At 36.6% G+C, this 24,028-nt stretch overlaps 1 protein-coding gene across 1 annotated transcript in view; it reads left to right on the forward strand.

The window, feature by feature from the left end:
• Positions 1-24,028, forward strand: part of LOC117210574 (cyclic AMP-responsive element-binding protein 3-like protein 2) — a 48,088-nt gene that overhangs the window by 10,016 nt on the left and 14,044 nt on the right. The window lies entirely within an intron of this gene.

A 24,028-nucleotide genomic window follows, 5' to 3' on the forward strand; every position in this document is an offset into this window, starting at 1 on the left:
GTCTAAATTTTGTTTTCTACGTGTTAATGCAAGGCATAGCAAGCGATCGTAAATTGATTTAATGTAGGTCAGGAATCGGTTCCCTGTTACTTGTATAAAAACTTGTCCGAAGATTAATGCCTGGACTTATCGTAACGATCAATTTGGATCAAGAACATTTATTGGACTTACTCGATGCAAAGCCATCTCCGGCTATTGCAGCTAAAATTTTCCTGAATTTATTGTATTTTGAGATTTTGAAGTTCGATATATAAAGTACGAGTTACATTGGAATTTATCTATGAATTAAATTTCGCCAACAGACCATTCTCGGTTTTTTCGTCTCGTCTTTTCCTTTGTTGCGCGGAACAACAGACGCAGGTTTTCCCCGTGGTGGTCACCGTTAAGTTTAACGACTCGGTTCGCTGGAAAGCGTAGTAGTATACGCCTCTACAGTACCGTCTGAGAGATGACGTAATTGAGTAAAAGGGGATTGACCCCCTCCCCCAAATATGACGAGCCATCGCGGAGGCACAGATTGCCTTTCAATTTCTATTACGGACAGAGATTTGTTAGGAAGAAGGTTTGGTTGGCAACCGAGCCGATACGAAGCTTTTCGCCTTGACCATATGCGCGTTTATTTCTTGCAATCACTTTTTATGTCTGCGTTTGTCCTTTTTATACACTGCGACATTGAAGGTGAGATTCTGGCACTGCATGTGGGGAAAACGCTAGGAGAAGTTGATCTCATGAATGTATCTTTAAATATCGTTGATAATTGATATTATTAAATGTTATTGTTCGTTGTTATTATATCTTATTCTTAATATTATATAAAAATGCATGCGGTTAAGACGTTAAATGCACGAGGAATATAAGTTAGTAGTGCATATTATAATTATGTTTTTTTTTCACCGACTAATGCATTTGAATTTCAAACGCGATCTAATAGTACTATCTTCCTCCTATTTGAATTCCGTAGAATCATTCTGTTTGTGGAATTCATTTCGCTTGAATATTGCAAAAAGTTACTTATAAATTCTAATGTTTTGAACGACGACCGAAGCGAGCATCTGTTACTTTCTTTTCTACATCATCGTCTTTAAGACATAATAGTGGCACGTATTCTTTCTTAATATAATATATCCAAAGAGCCGCATAGCATTCCACGAAAGGCGTGAAAGGAAAATCATTATTCCAAGTTGAGAACCGTGACTAATTTATCGCCACATCGTCAGACTTTGTATCTAGCACAAATGGTCCTTTTAGAAAAAAATAATAGTTAACTATATGACTAGTGGAGTTCTCCTTGGAACTCGTGACAAGCGTGAGGATTCGAAGAATTTTTTCTGGAATAAATCAGCCTCGTTGGTCGGGATCTTCCTCCTAACGTGCCGGCGATTTGTTATGTCTGCACGGGATCAAAGATTGTTTCTTTGATTTCTCCCAATTACAGTGTCGTTTTCTGACATCGCTATTTTTAACGCGATCGTTGTGCAAGCGGCTGGTCCGTGACGATTTAAAACGATGTGGGACGTATCACATGTACTAAATTGCGGTAAAACTAGGGTACGAGTCGCCAAGGACTCGGATCGTACGGTCCGAAGCAATGGCGGCAACAAAATCGCCTCGAAAGTCGTGCTCCAGTTCAACGTCGTACACTTCTGATGTTCACTTCCACCCTGATATAATATTTAAAGCACCATTGGGACTGAACTAGGTCTCGACTAGCCTGAAAGAAATTTTTAAAAAGCAAAGTTGAGACCTCGTTCGAGGAATCGCGAAATGCTGGCTGGTCTGACCATCTTCTTTATTCGCAAGATTCTCAAATTTACTGCCAGGAAAATTTCTTATTCTAAGTAGTTTATAAAATATACGTACTGACTGAAAAAATTAATAATGATAATTGAACATTTTATATGGAACATTTTTACGAGTTTATGGTTTGTTTGGAATGGCGTGAGTTATATAGAAATTGTTTAAATTTTATTAGCGTTAACGACTGTTATTAATGATTATGGGAATGTACATAAGAGCTACGAGGCGATTGTCGCAGACATACGCTTATTAAAAAATTAGTATGCGGTATGGATGATTGCCTTAATCATATAAATAGCGACAGAGATAGTTTCACTAAATATCGAAGCTTATTGGTACAATTGACGATCGACTGGTTAATTAATTTTTTGACCTCTATGAAATACACGTTTGCTATGATGTAAATATATACGTAGTGTAAGAGGAATTAAAAATAATTACTGAAATTGCTTGTGATTAATGGGTATATTGTGGAAATGTATGTTTTGGAATGGTAATAGGAATATTTTGTTTTCACAACTCGTGTGAAATATGTACCGTCTATCTGTAAATTGATATTTCTTATTAAAACTATAGTGGGGATAATCACGGCGGTTTGGGCAAAAATATATCAGAAAGGCAAATAATAATTCCAGTTAAAAATGCTTACATCTATTCATGAAATCAACGTGTTCCAATTTTTCTTTACGTAGCTTTTAAAAAACGATCGTTGGACGATAAGCTTTAAAGAAGGAAATGCGTAGAAGTAGGTATTTCTCACATTCTGATAGAATGCTCATTGTGACGATTAACGGTGCACCTCTATAAATATTGCAAAGGATATATTCTGTAGAACATAATAGTTTAGATTCGTTAACGGTCAATGATATGCGGTATGTAACAAAGTAAAATGTTTTTGTTTCCATTTTCATAAATATTTACTATCTGTGTTATTATTATGTTAATAAAACTACAGATCTATGAAAATATTGATTGTTTAAAAAAAATCGTTTAGTAAAACTCTCTGACAAGATTAAATGAAATATTCAGTATTCGTGTTGAATGCTATGCGACTAAAATAGTAAATAGTGTTGTAAGGATTAAATATCGAATCGTAAAGCAAAATATAAAATAACATTAAATGGCACAAAATCTCCTTTTCTTTTTTCCTCTATTTATTTATGAAATCGAGTTATTTCGAAACTTGGAAATATTTGCCTGTAAGAAACTCTAAATAATATAAACATAATAAAAGTTACACAAAATATCGATCACTGTATCGAGCACTCTGTATAAAATGAATATAGACACTGATTATTTAATACCTTGTCAAAGCGTTTCGCCAAATGATTTTTATTAGCTATTTCTTTTCATAGATTTGTGATTTTATTCTCGTAAATCGAAGCGATTTCGATTTCATACGTTTACCAGACTCTGAGAACAGTGTCTTCCCTATACAATGACCGTTGATTAAGTATCTAATCTAATTAGGCTTCGCGATAGAACGAAGCATAACGTCGTGTTAGTGGCAACCACCACTAGGAGTGTCGTGGTTCGCTGGCTTTTGGTGCACAAACCGGAAGCAACCGTGTACCGAGTTCACGAGCGGAAACACGTAGCTGAGAAGGAAGCTACACTCGCGATACCACGAAATCACTCTCTTTCTAACGTTTATATTTCGTGACGATGCCACACGTTCGTCACGATTTATCATGTTTTACATTGTTTTGTAACACTAACAATAAATGCACTATCGAATTCCGATATCATACTCTCGTAAGATGATAAGAACAAAGAAAACAAGATCGTATCACTGACACGTATAATGTTTATTAATTAATACACTCGTCCGCAAAATCGAATGATCGCTAAATTGCTAATTTCTTTTTTTCACGAAGTTGCAACGTTTCAAAAATGGATATCTGTTGGATTATTTAGCGATCCTTTAATTTTATGGAGCGTATAATATTTCAGGAGATTGGATCTTCGGACTTTGCTTTAACGATTTAAATGATGTCATGAATCATAAGAATTTTCTTAGTATGATGTGTCTCCGCGTTTATGTAATATCGTACGTAATAAAATATTAATATAACGTCGATCGACCTCAGGAAATAAATTAATAACGATTAATTCTATGATAGTGTACAGAATTCTAGGAATTATAATATACAAATTTTTTGTATGAATCTAAAGTCGAATTCTGTAGATAGACATTCACAAATTGATTTATTTCACTGATAAACGTTTGTATAAATCCGTACTGGTATTCTATAACTGTACGTTTACAAATCAAGCTATTTTATTGACAAATTATATAATTCTTAAGAAGTGTATATAAGTCGAAGGGGAAGCGTGAATCATTAAAAAATGCATTTCCTGGTATCGTTCCAGCGATAAAGTTGCACATCCTCCACTTGTTATCGTTTATTTATTCAGGCCGTGCATAATCCATGTTTTGCCATTAATTCCGTTACGTCGTTATCTACATGTGTCCATTGGCAAAAAAAAAAAAAAAAAGGAAAAAAGAAAAGAAAAGAAGGAAATGTTTTTGCACGTAGCCTTGATCTTTAGTATACTTTACGAAGTAGCTGTGACTTTATTAATCGGTTTTCGCTGTGACATCTAATATTTCGGAATTTACTAGTTGAATTTAGATAAAATTATTAAGAGATAAATCGCAAGTATTAAATTAGCAACTTTACTTTACTCGTTTTCTTAACTTTCCATGTGCTATTTTATTAAAATTATATCAAGAAAATGATCACTCACGCTTCCTTAATAATTCACCTACAACGAAAAATATTCCTAACCGCTTACGATGTAACCATCAATTTTTACTCTTAACGATATGTATCGCTAATTTAGGATTCCCTTATCTAAAATCGTGCTCCTCGTTAATGAGATAGGATAGAATTCACAATTCTCGAATAATTGATTCAACTCAAAACGTTTAATATATACGTAATATACGTAATAATATATTTTAATCATATTATTATCAAGATATTTCAACCATTTACGATATCAGCATAACTTAGAATTTACTGATCCAGAATCGTTATTGCCGAAATATTTTAACCAGGTGGAATATTGTAATATATTCCAGTAGTTGTTCTCAACTCATTGTTCTCAGTTTCGCACGCACAAAATCATTTTCCATACATATATGAAATCATATTTCTTCAATAATAATTCACTTAGCTATAGAAAATACTCAAATCTCATTAACGATATTATCATGTGCTTACTTTAATCTTTAAATTATCTACTACATACTAAAATATCTTAGATATTCAGAATATTACAACACCGCTCAATCATCATTACTAGACTGGGAATTTTAATGCAAATTCGTATTTTCATAAACCTGTAATAATTAAACAAATTGAATTGTATACTATGTACGTAGGAATTTGCTTCATCCACTGAATATTATACCAAGTACTGTACTCTGGATATTTTGTATTCATATTTTTACACATTACGTACATTTTGTGCACTTTTACACTTAAAAATTTCCTACGTATGGATAAAAATCCGCGGTCTAATCGCTAACGAAATACCTTAGCCATTTACTATACTACCATAACTCGGAGTCTCCTTGAATTTCTGAAACCGAGGCTGGAATGGAAAACGGTCCCGGCTCGTTTCGTTGAGAGGTAGCGTGTTCATTCAGCATTCCCGTCGGCCGTACGCGCGTTTTTTACGCAAGTCTCGCTTCCTTGATCGCTGTCACGCATCAGTACAACCCGTAGGAACAAATTGGAAAGGATGAAGGTTGTTCACGAGGAGTTCACCGTACCGTGGCCTCTAATGTTCGCTGCCTTCTACGATCTAGATGTCGTGGATCGACTTTTTCTCGAAAGTCCGGTATCTTCGTGTTTCCTCCTTTGGAAACAGAAAAAGATAATGCTCCCTTTCGTTTCGTGGATCGTGTTTATTCGTTTTCGCATTCTTGCCGAACTTTTTAGCGACAAATATCGAGTGGGAAGTTTATACGAATTGGTGCTTTAAATGGTAAATATTAGATAGGATGAAAATTGGTTTCTCGAAGCGAAGAAAATGGTAATTTTGTGTTTGGAATCGGTAACAGCACGTGGTTTAGCTCCGCGTTTTAGCTCCGAAAAGTTATACAAGTGGGAATTTTCATGTTACGAAGCTTGGAAAGGTTGGGAATTTGTAAGTTCGTAGATTCGAAGATTCGAAACTGTGGTAATTTTCGGGCTTGGAAAATGGAAAGTTAGAGCATTTGAAAAAATGAAAAATTGAAGAATTTCAAAGATCGAGCACTTGAAAATTCAGATAGAATTGTACGTTTCCACTATACTAATATCTTCTTCGTTTTTTCTGCAGTAAAAAGAGTATTACTATATTCCGTCCAGCTAAAAATATTCGATTTTTTTTTTTTTTTTGCAAAATGGCGTCTCGTATTACATAGGCGATAGTTAACCGTAAACGTTTTTGCAAGGACGTTACGATAGCTGTGTCTGTCTATTTAGATAACTGTTGCTTAGGTTCGACGTTTGCCACTCTTTCGTTTTTTATAAATAATTGCGGTTATGACATTATTCGATATTAGATATTGTAAAAGACATTTTTAAACTTGACACTGTGAGTAGTAAAGTCACTCGGTCGTTCACATTCGATCTACCATCAGTGATCGAGTGATTTGTTCGATTAATCGATGTATATATTTACATATTAATTTTCATACTGAACGTTTCAGTGGAAGATTCATGGATTTTTTATAACAATCATTTATTAATATCATCGAGGTAAATAGATTTATCACGAGTGAAAAGTGTACGTGCTATTTGTCAGGCAACGTGTTCCGATTCGAAAAGTTTTAGTCTTTCGAGTCTCCATAGATAAGAATTTGAAGAAGTTGGAACTTCTGTTAAATATTTTCTGAAATTGTGCGACGATAATTGGAAAAACACGAAGCTTAGGAATTCGATAATACGACAATGTCTTCGTTCATATTTTAGCTTCCACGTATTAAAGATTCGTTAATGTTGGAAGCAAATATGTCGTCAAAAACTCATCGGATCGATAATATCCGAACAATTTAGAAAGTGAAATATTCAGCAACCTTTAAATTGGAAATCTGAAAATATGAAATCGGTTTGTTCTTCGATTTTTCTCCATTTTTCCTTCTATTTTAATTCAATTTATTTTCATACGAAAGCGCGACGACGCTTCCCTTTATCTCCACGATTTTAAAATACACGGGCGATCTAATTCAATAGAGGCGCTTCCTCTCTTAATAACCACGGTATTTTCCTCTGTTACTCCTTTTTTTATCAGCCATTGTTCGAGCGTTATCGGAGGAAACAGATAAAGCAATCTACGATTGCCGTACTTAGACCAGCTCTCATCGAACGAGTCAAAGGGGTTGTTCCACGTTCCATTGCCTTTAAAAATGTTACAAAATATTCTTCAATTTTCGCACGGTTGCACATACCGAAAATTTATCTCCTTAATGCTAAATAAGCTTTTTATCGCAGTGAGTATAAGGTAAATTAGAATGTTTTTGAGATAAAAATTATTCCGAGAAAGAGCCGAAACGTTTACGGAGTAAAACGACCTTGGAGAATGAATGATAACCTTACTTTCTCGCTTTTCACCTTGACGTGAAATTGCCGTGATAAATGACAAGCTGGATTCCATTAATTTCCACATAGAGAGATGTGCAAAGAGACGGTGGGATTTCTAAATACGTTCCGTGGCTCGTGGAATATTTTCGAGCCAGTGAATACTGCTTTATTTGATTTCTTAATATAAATGTCGGATATTTTGTAGAGTCGTTGTAGTATCGATCGTTTCGTACAATCGACAAAGCGAATTTTTCATAGAAATTTTATAGCATTGCGAGAATTTTATACTTTATAACATTTTTAGCTTTATAAATTTACAACGTTGCGTTATTATATCTATAACTTTTTTATCAACCTTTTAAGTCCTCGAGTTAAAGTACCATTATATTTGCTACTTGCTTTTACTAGATATTTTATACACTTTGTACTATATTTGCTAAATTATGGATATTTGCTGGTGTAAATATTCTCTATTATCGACTTAATAAATATTTTATCAGCTCATAATAAACGTGACGATTGAAATTATATCGTTGACTGATCGAAGTTCGATAGGATTTCGAAGAATATTCATAAGCCAGAAGATCAATAAATCGGTATTTCTGAAATTAAGTTATCTAACTTCTGTCTATAGATTCGCATCGTTCTCGTGAAAAGATCGTCGTAAAACTGACAGAATGTTTTGTCATTAGCGATTAACTCGTGTTTTCGACTCGTGGTTTGCATAAATAATATTTTCTCAGTAATACGAACGAATATGTATAACGAATAAAAAATATGAATTGCATCATGTGTCGAATCCAAGCGTGATTACGATATCAAGAAATCCCACGATTGATATTTTCAGTCTCGTCTAACGTCGAAACGAACCGCGCCACAGTTTTATGATACCGCTACTCTAATCCACGATATAGTTGATACATTATCGTTATCGCGCATCGATATACAGGTATATGTACATGTATACTTGTGTGTCGTAAGGGAGAAGGCAGGACGAAATGATAAAAGCTCGAGGATAATTGCATAAATGCGTACGTACTTGTCAGAAAAACTGCAAATTACTATACCGCGTTGGTCAACTATTTTTGTGATATTTTATGCCTAGTTTCGTCAACGTTAACGTCTTTTTCTAGAATTCCAATAAGATCTTTTGATGTAATTTTGATGGATCGTTTTGCTCTTTTTAGGTAGAGTCAAATCTTTACCAATAAAACAGAACCTAAGCGGAGATTACTCTCGCTCGCTAAAATTCGATTCTTCGTTTGCAACTTATATTTATTGGAATAACCTCCTGCCAGTTTTCCCCAAAACCAAGCTTCCAATACGATTTTCTTATCCCTGATTTCTTTATTTTTTTATTCTTAAAACTATTCGTAACTGTATATAATATTGCCCTCGCAATGTACACTATTTCTTTCTCACCTATCGCTTTATCTATTGTTATTTATTATCTATTACTACTATGTAGTTCGTTACATATTATGTTCGTTCGTAATATTTAGTTCGTGTTACATTCTTTCGACTAATTCTCGATTCCAAAGTTTCCACAAATAATTCATCGTCGCAAACATCAAACTGAAACCACTCTTGCGAATAATTGGCAAACCAGTTGGCTGATAAGATCACTGAAATCATAGTTACGAGCTATTGACACCTTTTAGACGAAATTTCGAGGAAAATGGAAAAGTCGAGCAGTGGACGCGACGGAAAGACCACCTGCGATAAAAACCTTATCTGCGAATGTACATGCGAGTGCGTAATTTTTGCGTTCGTTTTATCGCGCCTCGTATACATGCAAACTGTTCGTTTCTCTTCTTTCTTTTTTCGTCACGCGACCGATAAACATGCGCCTCCACGGTTAAAAAGGTAGACACGAAACACCGGGTAGAAAAAACCGTTTAACCTGTTTCATTCTTCTTCTTGTTTTCCAGCGTTTAGTGAAAAGTAGTTTGCTTCGAGAGGGTAATTGTCGGCACGATCGATGCTCTTTTTCGATTTTTATGTCGTTTCGAGATCATTGCTTTTTGATTAGAAAAAGATCTGCGCATGTGTCAGCGCAATATTTAAAAAAAGACAATAATGTTTTGTGTATTTTATTTTTTTGTTGATAGAAATGATCGAAATTTTATATTACGTACATACGTATTTTCTATCGTATACATACGTATTCGAATTTTCCTATCGAAGAGAGATTTAATATTAGGAATTCGTATTTCGTATTTTTAGAAAGTGTCTACGAACGTAGAAGATAATAAAATTTATTATCAAAGATTACAATATAATCTTTATCTTATATACGCGTAATTGCATTTAACATATTTTAACCACCCGTAACATCCAGTTTATTTTCCACCGTAATGAATAACAATCATAAATTAGCAGCGAGCGTGATAATGGTAATTAATAAGAGCGCAGTTTAACGAAGATTTGCCAGATCCCAACGCGAAACGCATAGTTAAACGTGGATTTCCTGGTTTAGCGAATAACGAAATATTAACGCATTATGACGCTGTTTAAGAGAGTGATTTGCGAAACTTGCGTTACTCTACGAATAGAATGTTCAAACACACGCTACATACATCTATGTCTGTGTTACAAATATGGTAGAAAAGTTATATTTATAATGATCGATAGTAGAAATAAGCAGAAATGGGTGAAAGGCTAATATAGTAATAAAAATGAATATAAGTGGCACTTAACTACAATAGTTGAATATAAACGAATAAAAATAAGTTAACGAAGCATTGAAATTTCATGGCGAAACTGGCGAGATGCCTCTCGCTGTAAAATTATTCGCAATTTTCGATATTAGAGGTTTCGAATAGAGGTCTCGCGATAAATCGTGAACCGTTGCTCGCGATAGTTTCTTAAATCCGTTCTGAGCTATCTAAGCAACGAAAGGCACGAATGCGTTTTCAGATAATTTTTACAGCGTGTAACTTATCGCTCGTCGCACGCTCAAACATAAATAATTTCGCTGGATTCGTTCCGAAGTTACGATCCGTTTTATTTTAGCATTATCAACTCTACACACCGACCGAATGCTAGTAGAATGTCATTTATTTTCGTCATTGATAACGTTTTTGAACTGTTTGGCATTCTTTGCCCTGTTTTCGAGCCTCTCTGTATTATTTGCTAGTGAAAATTTCGAAAAATTGTTCACGTTATAGGAAATTCCAAATAAGTCAGGCTAGATTCTCTTCGTTAAGGTTTTAGTATAAATTTGGAGTCGTAGTGGGTAAAATTCTGGTGCTAGATCGACTAATTATATCTAGCTGATTCAAGAGAAAATGCAAAATAAATTCGCTCGGTTAATTTCGCGATACAAATTTAAAATTCTAGTAACATTTTGCAATTAGATTCAATGTCTTTCGGATGTTGTTAATTTTCCTTTTGTATTTTTGCTTCCATATAGGCGGTTTTTATCACTCGATATCTATAATTGCGTGACTGTTATCGAAATGATATATCGTTTGCTAAAGTGTGTCGATGCGCGCATGAAAATGCCAAACAATTTTTCTAGGACGATTTAGAAACGCTTCGAGGCGTTTTATCGTTGAAAGCGATATTCCTTATGCAGAAAATAGCGTGCACAATACATTCCTGCGATTCCACATTGCGCACGTTCCTTTTCACTTCTCGTCTGTGAATCACGACCAATCTATATATATATACATATATATTGGAAATTCCTCGTTTCCTTACAAATTTTCAAAATGATATCATTCAATATATTGTTTATTAAACTTTACGTGCAATGAACGTTGTTCATCGAACTTTTATTTATAGAACGTCTTTATTAAGATGTTAAATTAAATGTAAACACACATTTGCAACTCACTTTTTCATTTTCAGTTTCTTCGATCACGCGTAATTAATTTGGAAAAAATTCGTACGGTATTTTTTCCTAGATTTTTGCAATATGATAATATTGCCAGTATTTATTTTATTCGTGAATCATACCGCGTTCTCTCGCATCTAATTTTAGCATCGCGATAAACAAACGATACTCGTACGTATGCAAATTTAATTAACCTCGTCAGACGAGTCGAACAGCATCGGTGATTTCTTGAAATGTCCAGTTAGTACCGTTTAACGTGTTCGTTTAAATAGAAAGAGGGAATAATATTGTAGGTCTTTCCATTGGTTCTGAGAATGGATAAAATTTCTTGTTATCAGCGTAGTTGATCGAATAATTATTACATGGATATCGCTGCTGTCATCAGCTGGTGTAATTAAAAAGTCGTGTATACATAGGCACAGATGTCTGGACAACAGCGCCCACGAAGACGGAAGTCGTAGATCGTAACAATGCATTGAAAGAGGCGCATATTTATAAAACCGTGTCGTACTTTTCTTCATTTCCTGCAACGTGCGACATTTTTTTATTGTGTCGGATACATTTGCGCAATAAAATTCTAAAAATAGGGTCCCTATAAAGTTAAGATAAAAAGAACGCCCCTTTTCCTTTCACCCAGGCTTCGTTTTCTCCTTTCCAATTTCATTTTATTTACACTCAAAATAATAAAAATACCGAAACACTATCAAGATACTGAAAATACGGAAAACCAGATGTAAACAAAACATTCACAGCGGTGAAAACTTTTCCTTCTTTGCGTTAACCGAACAAAATATTCTCACTTCTCGAACAGAACGATAGAAGCGAATAATGCAAATACTGAAAAGGAAATCGCCCCAAATTTACGTAGATCTTTAGACATCCGTTAGACTCTTTTCTCTTCTTCTCTGTCCAATCATCCACTCGTCTATTTCAAACAAGTCTCCAAAATAATACAACTCTTAAAAGAGGGACCCCACGAATTTTGCGTAGCGAAGAAAATCCTCTCTTCCTTCATCCATCGAGAATCCTTCGAAAGATCTTCTCTGGTAAAGTTTACTGTATCTTACTAATAATTCCCGTACTATCAAAATCACAGCATCTTTGAGAAAATACAAAAACAAAAGGCAAATACCATGAATATTAAAATAAAGACTTCGCGAGAACAAGCCGTGGTAACTAGAATAAGATCAAGACATGTTTAACCGACACATACGTACGAATTGGAAAATAATTTTCCTGTCGAACGCGACGCTTGCCGTGCCACACTCTTGAGGTTATCATCCACATAATCGTAAGAAAGAAAAGAACATAATATCGACAATGATAATAACGATATCCTCGCATCGATTCCGCTCCAACGAAAGATCATCGACTTCCATGAACAATGATCTTATACTACTCGATCAGACTTTAAATAAAATAAATAGTAATAATAATAACGCAAATCTAGCAGCGACAGACTCTAGGTTGTCATTTTTACTTTTTTCGTCCATTCGCCCATGAGCGACTTTCGTTCGAATGTAAAATCAAACCGCCGAGAAGTTGATCTTCTTAGGGGCGTCTTCGTGGAATACGGCGCGCGTTTTCCTTGGGTGCTGAGCCGCGTGTAAATCGCGTAATCCCCGTGGCTAGAGGCGTCGGCTACCTGTTGAATCCTATGCCCTCGATCGACCGCGTGTTCGAGTCAGTCTCGCGAGAGGAAATCGAGGCGTACGTTATTCCCCAAGTTACGTGAGAACTCGACTCCGAATTCCATCGTGCGAGTACCTCATCGATGTGAGCCGCTTTCATTGGCATTTTCGGGCGCTACCTGCGGCTCGCGGCCCTATGGAAGCTCATAGGGGCCCACAAGGGGAGAGATTACGTCATTCGAGAACCTCTCGAGGATGTTACGAGGATATTAGAATGCGTGACCAGTTCCTTCGTCACGAACTGAACCTGTGGATCTTTTCTACGTCAGGAATTGGATGGTCGATTCGTGTGCTCTTTGGGCAATCCGTTTCGAAATTTATATATTACGTTGGCTCACGAAAGTGTTTGAACACTCGCCATAGAAATTTTCTTTATGTCTATATCGTGCGTGTTATATAAAACATTTTGAGATTTCACAAGCATTGTATTATATATTATATTCGTTGCCGTAACAGTAATAATTTAATGAATATTTAATAATATTAAATTATATTATCATATAACGTTAGCTAATCCAAGCTTCATCTTTATCCAATTAATCTCATAAATATTATACTTGTTGGTGTATCAGAGACAGTATCATAATAATAATTTTTGTTTTCGAACAAACTATTTTTGTCGCTTAGTTCACGCAGGATAATCGATTTTACCGCGTTTTATCCAGCAATCGTCGGCTTTTCTACTACTTCTGTTTTTTAATGAACGTATTATAGTATATTTACGTGTTTTAAATTGTAAGTAATCTGAAAGTGATTCGATATGATCAATCCAATGAATCAATCAGGAAGTATACAGTGATTCACGTAAAATGTGATCGAACTATCCTTGAAATTTATTTTCAGAAGCATTTTTCCCCTGCTTAACGTCAAACAGTTTTCCTTTCAATTAATCCTTCCATAAAAAAAATTCTACGATCACAAGCTCGTTAAAATATCAGTGATCGATGCTCCTTTAATCTCGCCGTGATCTTTGAACTTGCGAGCTTTCGTACGTTCCTCGAGTTACACAAAATTTATCGACAATAGAGAAATAAAATTCGACGAAAAAAGACCCGAGGAACATAACGCGCGAAATTCGAACCACTCTTGATCACTCGAAATTATCATCAGCTACCGTAAACCGAGCGTTTCCAAATCCATAGAGTGAAGCGTGCTTCCGGTATCGAAACCGGCACGCAGTATCCAGATACCCATATTCCTTCTTTGCTCGGTTGTATTTCAAGGTTTCTAGAGTTTCTCGACTTTCCTGGTATCGTCTACTTGTCTATCCGAACAGGTATACACAGTCGAGTACCTGTCCACTGGAGGGCATCGGGTTTTGAAACGAGCCACATGGTCGTGCATACCACGGGAAAGAAGATCTGTCGTCATCGTTGTCTTCATCATCTTCAACGATCCAGTCGTCTTCGTCTTCGCCGTAGTTTGCTCGTGATAGTTGCACGAACGTAGAAAGGGAGAGAAGGGGAAGTGAGCTAAGTGACGGGACGGTTTCGATGGGACTCGAGGACGTTCACCTTTTTTCGTGACTTCATCGAGGCTGGTACACGCTGGTAAAAGTGACTTCTGCCAACTAGAATCCTATAGGTCGCCGTAGATTCTCGACCAACCAAAGATACTACTTACGTTTGCGGGACGAGTGGAAACTTTTACAAGAGGTTTACTTAGGAGCAGCAGATTTACTTACTTGGTAAATCGTTGGCTCTCTTTCTGCTCTAGAGTTCCTCGACCCTTTGGAATTCCAGAGGTTTTAGGCGATTAGAATTTAAGACGTCGAAGACGGGCGTGTTGATGGAATTAGGAAGGCGCGAGGTTGGGCTGAATTATTGGGCGGAAATTGGGATTTGCGAATTTCGTTGTACGCCGATGTTTGGGAATGTTCGATGAGTTTGTTGAAAATTTGAGAGATATCACTGGAATTAAATTTGTAGATTTGAACAAGTTATTACTCGTTAATTTTCAATTCGTAACTTTGAAAAATTAATTTTCCTCGCACAAATTGAGAATATCCGGTCTTCTCCGAGAACTTAACTTTCAGTAGTTTACCAACTTTAACTCCACTTTTTAATTTCTCTCCGTTGAAACTCCAACATCCGTTAAGTTCTCAACGTTCTAAATGTAATGCAATAAAAGTTCCAAATCCAAAGCATCCAAGAACTTGGAATTCCGTGTCTTCGAAGACTAAGTAAATATACAATCTCTAAATCCTAAAGGAAACCTGTTCGTCACGAACGAGTCTTTAATGTCGGTTTAAGATCTTTTGCGTAACTCTGAATATTTGGTCGCGCATGCAAGGTGTTCTTCAGAAGGGAACCAGTCGTTTCTGTGTGACGAACGAACGCGAACATTATCGAGAACTAACAATCAAGATCGTAACGGCTTAATCGAAACGTTTTATTGCACGTGAATATATAATCACGTCGGTAGATTTACAGCCGGCGACTTTATATTCGTTTGTCAAACCGGATTCTTAAAACCAGATAAGCCAAAATGTAGGTCAGACGAAAGAAATGTTTAATTTTTAGTTCTGTAGAATCTTTTAGGAACGAATTTAGTATTTAATTAATAATTTATTTCATAGCCACATCTGGGTAATTGAAATTAAATATTCGGCTCGTTGTCCTTTAGTTAGATTTCATAGTAGAGCTGAGTTTCTGCGAGGTAATTTAGGCTGTCTGTAACACGGTCCTTTGATATCAAGGCGACGATTGAATTCAATTTGTACTCGTGTGTTTGATTTCTATGAAATTTAATATTCGTTTAATTCCAAATTCCTTGACTTCAATTTTTACGACGAGCTTCTTCGCGATACATTTTTAGAATCTTTTTTTTTTTGAAAATTTAATTCGGTAGTGGTCCAAATTTATTTAATTTTAAATTCGTTGATCTGAATTTTTAAATTTTCGACAATGAGTATTTTAATAATAAAGTTTAGTTACAATTTTTCCATGAAATTTATTTTAGTAGTAACCAGAATTTATTTAATTGACTTGAATGAGAATCATTGTTAGCAACTGCGTCGTCTTCCCCAAAAGTTTGTAAATTATGTTCGCTCGGTGACCACGATTTTTACGATCGTTTGCATACATCTAGAGTTTGCCAGCGAGTTGGCGAACAGAAAGGTCAATTCTGTCGGATACTTGGCATAACTGCACGCCTTGTCGCCTCGTTCCTTGCAAATTCGCGATTGTTTTCCTGTTTCTGAACGGGAAATACCGGTTTTCGTTGTACTTCTTTTTTACAGTCCCAACTTTTAAATGTTTTCCAGCACTTTTTGGCTTTTTATTTTATGCCCGTTTTGAACTTTAAACCGGTTTTCATTTCACAGGACCAGATAAAAATAGAGTACTAATACAGAACAAAATCATGTTTATATTATGATATTTCTTCTTGCCAGCAGATATAAAAAAACGAATTATATCGCATATTTGATCTTCTGGATTAATTGGTTCATAAATATTTAAATTTAAAAATGTGAATTTAAACGATCATAATACTTAAACATATTAATATTTATTGCATCGATCTCTGAAATATTCAATATTACGATTGTGCATGCAGTGTTACATACATAATTAAACGTATGATAAACGTTTCGTAGAATGATATCGTGTAATATTTCTTTCGTTTTTCTGTATTTCCCCGATGATTATACAAATCAATTGATAACTTCTCTACTCGCAACGTAATTCTTCATACGGCTGTTTTATTATAAAGGCACTTTGCGTATTTATTTCTTGCCTGACTATTAAACAATCGGTGTATATGCAATTAAACAATCTGTTTAAGCATACGAAGCAAATAGATAATTATTAATTTTCAGATTTAATAATTTAATAATATCGCCCTCGCAAGAGGGAATTCAATTCGGAGGTTCGATCACGTACAAAACGTGCTTAACGAAGATAACAATTTCATTTGTTTACCGACAAATTTATGGTAAATATCCACGGTTATGGTTTCGTGCTGTAACCGTATCTTACAAATGACCTTTCAATAAATGTATTTCGATAATTCTGTAATCGTATCTCTAACTATTTTTCAGTAATCGTATCTCGATAATTTTCTAATTGAAAACGAAGAAAACAAGCCTCTCAACGACGTGATCTCTCGTTTCTCTATTTGGAATTTAGACACTGAAAGCTGCGAATAGCTCGATTTAAATACTGTTTCATCCGTATGATTCGTTCGATTAAAAATCTGCTCCGTCGTGAAATAGTTAGATATAGCATACCAGACGAACGAAAGGGAATAAAAAATATTCTAATAATATAGTACGCTTAATCTGATTTTTTTAAATCCTCGACCTTGAGCAGTGTCGTGGGGTCATAGGTGTCACACAGCTGCTTGTATTAGGTTCTGTTAATTATATTCTGCATTTTACACGATAAAGATTATCATTGGTGATACGGCGTAAAGTACAGGATACAGATTAAAGTTAAGTAACCTAATTTAAACCGAAGCCCGAACTATCGCGTGTGTCACCTGTGATTCTAGGATATCGCTAGTCGAGGATTAAATTTCGTAATTTGGAAACAAACATTTAATCCGATTAATACATCTTGCGGTATATGTTGTTAGAAAAAATATTATAAAAAATCGAGGCAGTAATATAAACATATATAACACGAACTAATTACGATATTACGGATACGCTTCGTACATCTCCTGTTTTTTCAATCGCGAATAAAAATATTTCAAGTTCAGTTGTTCTAATCCGATGGTGTACATTTACTTTTAAGTACGAACGATTTGAAACTTGTCAAGCGATATTATTACACGACTTAAAAATTCTTCTCAAAATTCGTACCGCGTACACATCGCGAAAAACCATAAGAATTAGAAAATTATCTTTAAAATTATCCGCATTAAAAAATTCGTCGATCGGATAAATTAATAGAAATTGGAAAGATCGTAATTCATTGCGACGCCACAGTTTCGACAATTCTTCTTTATTTCCCAGTGTCGTACTGGATTTGTATCTGTACAATAATTAATGTACAAGTTGCAATGGAAGTATCGATTGCTTGGAACTCGGACATAGAACGTAGATAGCAGTGGTTTTCGAGCAACCATGAACGTGACCCGAACGTATATCGACTTTTTACGTGAACTAGGCCCTCCATGGTCACCTATAGTATAACATATGACACCTTGGTGGATCGATACTTCCATTAGAAGGAAAACGATGATGGTTAGCTGCGAAAAACGTACGTAGGAATTCGCGAAATGTGACGAGCTCGTGTCAATTTTCCAATGGCTGATGTATCCTTGGCTCTTATCGTTGCGAAAATGATAGACAACGTCGATTGTTCATTAGCAGTCAACCATTGTTTATGCGATTTTATATTTTTAGACATAACCGAGGGAGTGAAATAGAGACTCTTCCTAAATATTAAAGATGGATATTTCGCTTTAGATATTTTGCAAAAATATTACATTCGTACAGATTTGTATAGTATATTATCGTATTACATGTTGATAGTGTATAGTGGATATACGCATAATATACGTATGTTGAATTTTTCCTAATTAATTATGTATAAACTACATTGGTTCGCATCCAGTAAGCAAATTTAGAAACCTGTTGGTAATTTGACTTTTTATAACATATTCATACACGTTAGGCTACTTTCGAAAGCTATAAATTTACTATCTTTTCATATTTCTATAATCGATAACTGCGTTCACGTATTTTTGTCAAATTTGGCAATCGTTCGTTTAAGAATCGAATAACAGCGTCACGATCGAAAAGAGGTTCGTTTGATGTATTTCATGTATTCTATAGAAACCATAGACGAATTGAATAAAATAGAGTATCAACAGTGACCAGACATATTATTATACTTATTGACATCTGATCGAGGGCCAATGTCGCGTTATTCGCGATTGTCGTAATTAATTTCCGTCAAACTTGCAGTTTCTCTATTTTTCAAATAAAATCTCACGATTTTACTATTACTGTGCTTCTTCGAGCATCGGAACGACAGTTGGCTGGACGAAAACGTGACTGTCGCTCGTCCGTTCGAGGGGCTGGCAAAGGAATCGCTTTACCGCGACCGAAGAAAAATGATTTGTCGCAACGTCGAAGCGGAAATTAGCAGTTAGCAACCATAGATTTCTACGGTTTCGCGAAGGCACTGACACGAACGGGCTGAACCAGCGAAATAACTGTCGGAGAAAATTGCTGAGCTACGACACCGTCGGCTCTTGCACTTCCCGTACGGCTCCATGGCGAATTAATATCGACGTCGAAACTACTGTGATAGACGTAACAATTACTTTCTCGAGGCTAACTCGACGTTGTTTATGATTACAAAGTGACGCTGAAGATAAATTATCCGAGAAATCGAAGATAAAAAGTTATAAAAATTACCTCGTTACGTCATTGCTTTGTTATGCAAGTGATAGGGAGCCGATAAAAATTGATAGTTGTTTGATAGAAATGAAAAAAGTTTACTAATAAATGCGGATAATTTTTTGATAGAAATAGAAATTTAAAACCATATTTAAGACTGATTTAGAACAATCGCGTGTATTATAGTTTGATTTTCAGTGGAAGCGAAGGATGCGTTTCGATGGAAAGTTACAATTAAAATTGGTTCTTAAGTGTTGGCCAACTGGTTAACGGGTAACTGTAATTGGGGATTACCGAACAGACTTCGAAAAAGAACAGGTGATGTTTAATTGGCACTTCTGCTTGATAATGGGTTAGTTCGAACGGTCTGCGATATAACAAGATGTCGATGTCAGTAGTAAAATCAAGCTTCTGTTCAATTTGAAAGATAGTTGCTACGTACTTGCAACTAACTATAATTCATAATTTTATTAATAGCGATGGATTAATTTATTTCGTATGTTAAACAGCGAACGATATCAAAGGCGCGCGTTTATGAACAATAGTACGCTGAGTTAACGAAAATTGTTGAAACGTGACAAGTCAGTCTATTTCGATTAAATTCCTTTCCATAATTTATGGCCCAAAAACTTATTTTTTGTACTTTGCAGCGTTATAAATATCGAATATTATAAATATTCGAGAAAATTTGTATTTCAAATAATAATTACAAACTAAATTCGATATAAAAACTCATAAAGCCACGGTACATTCCTCAAATTTCACCCTTACATCGTCCTGCAGTTCGCGATTCGTTTCAACGTAACAGCCTATAAACTCAAAACGCTTCAACAGACTCAAAACGTGTTTTAGCACGAAATTAATGTTATCTGTCGATGCACTTCAAACCGGAACCCGATTTCCTCCGAAGAGACTCGACAGAATCGAGACGAACGACGTTCAAAATCGAAGAAAAATCTGCGGAAGCACCCTTATCTCCGAGTTCCGCGATAAAATGACCCGTTAGCGACTTCCGGCGGAAGTGAAACCGTGTAAGGAGCTGGATAAACGGCGATGCTGCGACTGAAGCATAACGGAAAAGCAGACGGGGGTAGAAGGAGCGCGTACCAGAGGAGAGAGACCAGGTTGAAAAGAGACGATCGTTGGAGATGAAAAAGGAAGAGTGGTGTCGCGACCTTGGGCTCGAGTTCCGCATTGCTGAAGCGCAACAGATCTCGCGTATCCAGTCGTTGAACGTGTCAGTTCTCAGTTGGCAACGCGACCGGTTGCTTCAACATTTCTCCTTTAGAAACTGGAAACAGCTAGTTTGAAAAACCAAGAAAATTTTCTACTTCGTATTTCTCTTCGCTCGTATTTCATTTCCTCTCTGTCTCTTGGTTTATTTTCTCTTTTTCATTTTCTTTCCTCTCTTAATCAAGTAAAATCCAATGAAATAGAATTTTTTCGCGGATGGAACGATTAGAAAAGAACGTTGGAAAAGTGTCGTGAAGCTGGGAGAAGATAGTTTGAAAGACAAAGTTTCGTTCGTTTCCCTCCCTGTTTTTTCTTCCTTCGCTATTTCTTGGTCGAGAAAAAATAGCAGGGTCTTCTTTCCGATCGATATCGTTTAAAAGAGCATGTCGGAAAGACGTTGCCATAACGAGCTACTTCAAAAGACGAAGAAAATTTTGTAGTTCGCGTCTTTGTTCTATTCCCACTGTTTCGTTTATGGTCTTCGATGTCCCATGTTTCGAACGAAGTAAAGTGGAAGCATAGGTGAAGAACATATAGTGAATTCTTTGTGGTTGGAAGAGCACGTTGAAAAAGTGTCGCGAAGCTAGAGCCACGGTCCCAGATTGTTGGTTGCTAATTGTCTAGGGCAGAATAATTGTCTCGTTTCTGGAAAATCACCGGCTTTGTTCTGCCGTCCGTTAGAGAAACGACCCATAACGAGCGAGGAGAAAGAGCAAAAGCCGCGACGCCACTCAAATGAATTACGATACGGAAGAACTTTGAATAGAATTGCGTCCGTGCCACGATTGTTTGAACGTTCGTTGGATTAATCGTCTTCTTTTTAATACCAGGACTATCAAACCTATTAAAATGCGTTTCAGATCCTTTACTTTAACAAACTTGTAACTTTTGCATGACTTTCGTCTATTCGTTTATATTCGAAGCAATGTTTATTTCATCACATACGTCTTTTTCACAATTGCAAAGGCTAAAAATCGAAAATCTATCATCCTGACAAACTTGCCGATTCTAGCGTTGAAAGACTGTCCACTGAACGCGACGAAGAATGTGTAGGAATACGATCTATCTGGCCAATGACTTTTGCAGGTTATTATACAGCTAATTCTTTTCTCCGAGTAATTCGATTTAGGAACTGTTTCGTCACTGCCGGATAATTTGTCTCTGAAATATCCTGTATGGACGTTCACTTTTAGTAAGAGCACATTGTATCAACTTTCGAGCGGAGGCTGAGAATATCTTTCCCCTTGCAACCATGTAACGCAATCACGTGTAACGGTATCCACCTCAAAACGTGTCGAGACTTTCGCAACCTATCAGCAAGATATAATAGAAGTTCACCCGTGGTATAGACAGCCGAGTTATCGAATCTCACGCGAAACTGTCCTTCCTTTTCAACGATTGTTTTCGGGTTCAGCGTCCGATTTTTCAAGTGTATAACACGTTCTGCAACAGTTATTAGCATTCAATGTCTTCGTAAAAGTAGCTGGAGTTAGAAGGTTGAAGTTATTTTCTTTTTTGTTTTCTGTCGAAGAAAAGTATCGTAGAAAGTACCTGTAAGAATCTTCGCTTCGACTTTCCTATTGCTTCGTCTTAATATTCATGAGGAAAGGTAACAGCTATCGTTAGAAACTTTTATCGTGATCGGAGGAAATAGACGGTATCGTGAGAGTGTAGAAATTTCAGGAAATTTGACAAAGAAATCCGACCCTTCTCCGCAACATACGATAACAATCGCCGAAACTTAAATAAGATACAGGATAGTTCAACAAAAGTAAAAGGTAGCCCAAAACATACGTTGATTGGAAGATAAAGAGTCGGCAAAAATCTTCAAACCTCCTTAGAACAAATAAAAACAATCGACCACAAAAACTCAACATTTGGGTCTAAAAGTCTAACGATCGATCCCATAAACCCAACAATCTTGCGTCTAAAGTCCTCTCCCATAAAACCTAAAACTCATCATCACCTCGACTCGGTCATAAACCATTATGCGTAACAGAATCTGCAAACGAAACAAAATAAAAGAAAGGGAAGCCGGGCAGTGACCGGAAGGCGGAGCTAAGCTATGCAACGCTATGCACAAAGTTTCAAAATATTTGTTTCGATAGTCGTGTTTCGATCGGCTTAGCTTAGCTTTCGGTGGAAACAGTTCCTTGCGCCGTGCCGCTTATTTGCCCAATCGATTAATTTCATAGAACGAAGAGCATAGAATGTCGACGAAATTATTGGGTTCTCTCCAAGATTGTTTTTTCGCTTTGTTAACAAGCAATGGATGAGCGATATTTTACGTTTTACGTCATGTACGACATCTGGTCTATTAATTTCTCCATGTCTCGGAAAGTCGTACAGTGGCGTTTTGCAAAACTTCTGCGGTTTGTTGGCAAGATGTCAAAAATTGAACCGAATCCTTTACTTATGTTACGTGCGACTTGCGGAGAGACGGAGAAAGCTAATAGACCAGGATGTATCGTAGATCCTAACGCGACATAAAACATAAAACATCGCGCCTATTATTATTTCGATATTCACCGATAAAGCGATATTTTTTTAGACGACCTAGTGCCTGAGACAAGCTCGAATCGAGCGCTTCGACACGCTCAAAAATGTCAAAAGCCGAAGTCAAAGTAAACACTTTGCCGTGCGAATAACCAAATATTTTTAAATTACGGCGTAGCACTGCTCGGCTTAGCTTTTTCGATGGTTCTCCGGTAAAAGAGGGAAAAAAGTGCGGAACCTTGCGCGTTGACCTTGACTGTTGTCGAGTTCCGCATTGCTGGAGCGCGAAGGGCCTCAAGGGAAGGGCCACTTGTAAGATCGTTGGCCTGGTGGGAAGAAGGGCGAAGAAGAGAGACTGTACCCGTGGCTGGCAGCTTCGGCCTTCAACTTGACCGGCCCGACTAGCGCCCTTCTCTTTGGTCGAGGCAAGCGTGACCGCTTCGGGATACGAGCACGTACAATTTTAGATGCGGGGTCCTTGACACCTTCGGCAATGAGACAACTGGCAGCCATTGACAGCCTCGAACGTTGCTCCCCCCGTCCATTGATTCGCACCGCGAGTCCTCCGTTGGTTTGGCTTGGCCGCGTATGTGCCTGGCAACCAGCGAGCGTACAAGAGAGACGAGCAACCTTTCCAGCGATCGGAGACTTCCAAGACGGATCGAGACTCTAACCTGTTAACCGGGTTATGCCTTAACGCATTGTCGACAGGTCACCAGTGAACTCGTGTATTTATGCACAAAGTTCAGTTGTTAGCTTTTGCGTAAGGTAGTCGGTCGACGACGCGTTAACGCGTTAATTTTACGCGAATTTTATGTATTTTCCCTTCGCGCCGCAACGAATCGAAGTATGCGTATATCGAGATATAATCGAAGAGGATTTTTTATTAATTATCCTCTTAAAAGCAAACCATCCGTTTCCAGTATTGATCGTTACAGTCGCTCGAGGAGCCCGAGCCATGAATTGCGCCTAATAATTTTCTTTAAAATCTAAACGGAAACAGTCTTTTCATCGATCCTCGTAAATTCGAACCGGT

This window comes from Bombus bifarius, unplaced genomic scaffold (assembly GCF_011952205.1).
Source record: "Bombus bifarius isolate JDL3187 unplaced genomic scaffold, Bbif_JDL3187 scf7180000008206, whole genome shotgun sequence".
NCBI lineage: Eukaryota > Metazoa > Arthropoda > Insecta > Hymenoptera > Apidae > Bombus > Bombus bifarius.